This window comes from Vombatus ursinus, unplaced genomic scaffold (genome assembly GCF_900497805.2).
Source record: "Vombatus ursinus unplaced genomic scaffold, bare-nosed wombat genome assembly UNPS02014863.1, whole genome shotgun sequence".
Lineage (NCBI taxonomy): Eukaryota > Metazoa > Chordata > Mammalia > Diprotodontia > Vombatidae > Vombatus > Vombatus ursinus.
In genome coordinates this window covers 24,678,407-24,683,683 of record NW_020954641.1, presented here as the reverse complement: position 1 = coordinate 24,683,683, position 5,277 = coordinate 24,678,407, and the positions used below count along the sequence as shown (strand labels likewise).

Genomic DNA, 5,277 nt, shown 5'->3' with positions numbered 1-5,277 from the left:
ATTTTGTTCTCATTGAGGAGAGAAACTGGGATTTCCAAGAATGAATGCTGTTTGTTAAGCTGCTCTAAGGCAGTGGTCCCTGGAGTATCGGTGATCCACAGGGACCTTCAGGTAGCCAGAAGGCTCATTTTATAAGCTGGTGTCTGTGTGAGCTGCTCAGCCAGAATAGAAATGGGGGGTGGGGGTGGGGAAGGGACACTCTTTAAGTAACTTTGTTGCTAGAAATTCAACCAAAGCAAAATGATCTAGGTTTGAATTCCAGCTCTGCCTGTGTGACTTCAGGCAAGTTATTTAAGCTCCATGAGCCTCGGTTTCCTTACCTGTAAAGTGAAGGGATCGAACTAGATGGCTTCTCAGGTACCTTCCAACTCTAAGTAGATAATCCTATGATCCTTTTCTGATTTTAGACTTCTGATCCTATGATCTCTCTGCATTTTAGTTTCTTTATTCATAAAATGAGGGTCCAAAGATAGAAACAAAAGGCCAATATATTAAAATAAGCATGGTAACAGTCTTTGTGGTAGTAGAATGAGAAGCAAAGGGTATGCCTGTCAATTGGGGGGAATAGCCAAAAAGCCCATTGCGATATAAAAATATGAAAGAATATTATTGTGCGATAAGAAATGACTGATTCACAGAAACATGGGAAGATGTGTTTGAAGTGATACAGAATGAATTAAGGGGAACCAAAATAACAATAAACACAATGATTACAACAAAGAAAATGAGATCACTAGAAGGAGCCAGACTCTGAAACTGAAAGACCAGTGATGACACCAGAGAAGACAATAAAGCATATCTCTCTCTTTGGAGGTGGGGTGGGGAATGGTATATGCCTCATCAGACTTGCTCACTATATTGGGTAATGGGGTTAGTATTTCTAAAAATTATGGTGGCATCAATAAAACATTAAATCTATGATCCTATGACCCTCAGGAAACTGGGTGCTATTTATAGTAACTACCTGAGCCCCAGGAGAATCTGTATTTCTGTGGTTACAAATGTCAATAAGGTAGTAATACTTACTTGATAAAATGTTGTGTGACCAAAAAGTTTGAAAGCTACTCATCAGTCAATCAGTAATTATAAAACACGGTGATGAGAAATTAAGTAAGGGCACTGCAGAATAGAGTCAGGGAAATTCTAAGAACCACTGACACTTGGTTTTGGAATACACACATAGATTCACACACTAGACTATAAATAAAAATACTCCCACACTCACCCCCATTTTGTGCAAAGCCTTAACCTCCTTCTGGCTTGGGTGGGGACAGGAGGGTGGTGGAGGGGAGGAGGGAGGAGGCAGCAGAGAACCTGGCTAGTAGGTGGCATCAGATAGCCCTAAGTCACAAAAGATGATGGGCAAAGTGGAGTCTACAGAAGTCTACAGTTGGCTATTGAACTGCTATAACCACACATATTCAGTTCCTTAAGTTTTCTTTAATAATGTGCAGTTTCCATTGGCAAGGGAAGCTGGGTTTTGGGTGGTTTTTTTTTATAGACTGAAAAAAAATGTACCATATAGAAAATAGTGTATTATACTTTGAATGGCTATTTATGGGACCTTCTCAGCTTTTTCAAGAAATATTTAAATTCCTACACACACACACACACACACACACACACACACACACTTTTCTTTATAGGGGCAAGGGACTAAAGTTTCAGAACTGAAAATAATGTCAGGGTTTTTCTAATACATTGGGCAAAATTTCCCCCTCTTTTTTATTCTTTGTTATAGGGGATGGTTCTCTGGGAGGCAGAAAAGAAGAGTGATATACTGGAAAATATAGATGATGTGAAAACAAAAGAAATCAATAAAATTTATTTTATTTAAAAAAGAAATGTTTGGGAAAGAGAGTACCTTGTCTCAGGATGCCTTTGAGGGCACTGAAGTATTCATACCCTCAGAACATTAGAGCTGGAGGAAACCTTCAAAATAACCTAGTCTAAACTTTTCCTTTTAGAGAGGAGAAAACTGAAGACCAAAGAAGCCAAAGGAGTAGACTGGTGTGAGTAAAGGCTGGAAAGGTAAATTAGAGCTCCTAACTCCTGAGCATTTTCTACCCTATCTCCTTGTTTCCTCCTCCCCCAGGAAGAGTGTTTAGGGATCAGAACAGTTAAAGTATTGGCAGCATGGTGCAATGGATAGAGTACTGAATTTGGAGTCAGATGACCTGGATTCGAATCCTGCCTCTACTCTCTGAGTGGTCTTGGGCAAGTCATTTAACTTCTAGGGACTTCAGTTTCCACCACTGTAAAACCAGGCAGTTGGACTGGATGGCCTCGGAGCTCCCTTCCGGCTGTAAGTGTATAATCCTATGATTTATGCCCCAGGGTTGGCTTATGACTCAATGGAGAAGAAACTATGACTCTCAAACCAGGTACTGCGATCATTCCCCCAACTCAATAAACCTTCGTTAAACATCTACGTATCAGATGAGGTCCTATGCTAGGCGTTGGAAATACATAGTATACCTCCATTTCAACAAAGGGTTTGACAGTCTGTCGTGCCTCCCTTGTGGACAAGGTGAAGAGATATGGATTAGATAGCGTTTATGGTTAAATGGTTGAATGAATGACCAAGGAAGGATAAGGTAGTACATGACTTAAGCCTGGAAGGAAGGGACTTCATCACAGGGAGATAGGAAAAGATCACAGGACTAGAGCCCTAAGGACCCTCAGAAGCCTTCTAGTAATTTTACAGAAAAGGAAACTGAGGTCCAAGAAGATTAGATGACAGTCAAGCATATGAAGTAGGACTTGATCCCAGGTCCTCTGACTCCGGACTCAGTGCTTTTTCTACTGCACTGTGTCCGTTCCAGGCATTGGGGGATGATCTGAGAGGGGGGTGATGTAAGATGGGAAAAGGAGGGAAGAAAATAGGGATGATAGCGATTACTCACTAAAAGGGCCATGTAAAATACTGGAACAGAAAATAGTATGAGATCAGGCTCGAAAGGTGGATTAGAGTTGGGTTGTGGAAGGCCTTGAATGCCAGAATCAGAATCACTAAAGTAGTAAGAATTCTGTGTATATAGACCAGTATATGTGCATGAAGGGAGGGTGGGGTACGCAACAACCTCGTAAAAGCTGCCAGTCTCCTAAGACGAACCTGATGTGTTTGATACGCAGGTGCAGTTCTGCTCAAAAGATGGAGCACTTGGGCCTGGGTTCAGCCAAAATGGGCTTTTGAGGTACGTAGAATTGAACCTTCTCAGATGTTGTTCTCACTCCTCTCCTTCCCCTCCCTCCCTTTGCTCCGGAGCTGCGCGGTCCCTTCCCTAGGAGAGATTTCAGTGCACAATTCCCGTCCCAGACCCCGCCTCCTGCTCTGTCAGGCCCCAGGACCCGGCCTGGGGATGGGGGCAGAGCCTTGGCCGGACGGTGGGAGCGATTTAGAGTCGTTCCGCCCTTCCGGGCCGGTCCAGGTGAGAGGATCGCGGCCACTTGGGGAAGAACCCTGTCGCTGGGGCCATTTCCTGCTCTTTGTGTGACACATACAGAGGCAGTGGCGGCTGAGGCAGGAGGAGGAGAAGGGGGAGGCGAAGGGGGGCGGGGGCGAAGGCGGGGCCCCGAGAAGCCGGCGGAGCGGAGCCGGAGCCAGAGCATCCTGAGCCCCGGCCCCAGCCCCGGCCCGGCTCCGGCCCGGGCCCCCGCCGCAACCGTGGGCCCCTTCACTGGACCTGCCGCAAACCCAGTGGCTACCTCGCCAGCCCCAGACGCCAGGTAAGCGGTGCCGGGGGCTGCGCAGCCAGGGCGGGGGAGGGGGGGTGCGTGGCTTCAGGATGAAAACAGGGGCAAGGATCAATAAGGATGTGGATGGGGATGGGGATGGGGATGAGGATGGGGATGGGGATGAGGATGGGGATGGGGACGTGGACGGGGATGCGGACGGGGATGAGGATGGGGACGGGGACGGGGATGGGGATGGGGACCGGTAACTGGAGGTACAGAGAGGCAAGACCACCCCAGCAGTCCCCTTCCTGTTTTCCAGTATCCCCAGGGCACAGCGCCTGCGGGGGCGCACGGAGCTGTGCGGGACTGGATGTCAGGGCCCTGCGAGTCCTGGCCCCGCGATTCTCCCTCCCTCTGCCCCAGATGTCCGTCGGGGCCGGCTCCAGCCCCTCCCTTCCCTGAAGCCCTGTGACCACATCTGGGCCCCAGGCGAGCCCAGAAGAGCCAGGGCGCACGCGGCCCCTCGGCAGAGAGGTGGCGGGGGACGGAGGAGGGGAGTCCGGGGCCCCGCCAGCCACCTCTGGCTCCTGGAGGAGCCGGGGCAGGGACACGGCGGGGTCTGGTTGCAGCAGGTGCGGGCTCTAGGGCCGGGGGAACGGAGGGGAGAGAGGAAGCGGCGCTCCCACAATGCCTAGAGACACCTGCAGCGGCGGCACGGCAGCATCCCCGCGCCTTGTTTACTGCAGAGCCGGAGCCGCCGCCTCTGCTGCCATCGCAGCCGCCGCCACCGCTGCTGCTCCTGCCCAGGGCCGCCCCCCATCCAGCACCCGCCCTTCCCCCTCACCCTGGTTCCCCCCTCCCTCTGCCCGTGCCATTGGTGGCCCTTAGATTTATGATGAATTACCGGATTTGAGGAAAACATGGGAGCTTGAGCAGGGGACAGACATCAAGGAAGGTTCAGGAGAAAGCTAAAGAACCATAGACAGTCACAGCTCTGGGACTTAAGACTGGAAGACTGTTGTCACCATAAGGATTCAGGCCTTCATTGGCTCCTCCCAGTCAATGGTCTTAGGGGTGGGTAGGAGAATAAGCCTAGGAAACTAGGCTCATTTTACCTGGTGATAAAGGTCAAGATCTTCTGCTTGATATTCAAGACCTTCCCCAACCTCAAACCATCCTCTTTCTTTTCTTATCTCATATTTCTCCCCTGGGAGAATTCTGTGCTCCAGCCAAAGTGGACAACTCCCAGAGACAAACTGAGCTCTCGTGCTTCGGCACCTTGGCTCTCACGCTGTGCCCCATGTTTGGAATGTCTTCCTTTTTGCCTGTTGAATTCTTATGCATGCTTTAAAACCCAACTCAATTCTCCTCTCCTATTATGTCTTCAATTTTGCTCCTATCTCCAAAGACTTTACCCCTTGATATACAGAAACTATTTTGTTTAGTACCCCGTATAAGGCAGGAATCATGTAATACTGCATTTAAAAGCTATCCTTACTGAGATTTCTTCTATTGGTCTGTGAAATCCTTGAAGAATATATATGTATGTATATGTGTGTGTGTGTGTGTGTGTGTGTGTGTGTGTGTGTGTGTGTGTGT

The 5,277-nt window shown here is 48.8% G+C and overlaps 1 protein-coding gene across 1 annotated transcript in view; it reads left to right on the top strand.

The window, feature by feature from the left end:
* The first annotated feature begins 3,644 nt into the window (after positions 1-3,644).
* CYFIP2 (cytoplasmic FMR1 interacting protein 2) overlaps positions 3,645-5,277 on the top strand; it is a 137,483-nt gene continuing 135,850 nt past the window's right edge. The window contains exon 1 of the mRNA XM_027841713.1: positions 3,645-3,729. The gene's annotated coding sequence lies outside the window, so the exon portion shown is untranslated. The remainder of the gene's footprint in view (positions 3,730-5,277) is intronic.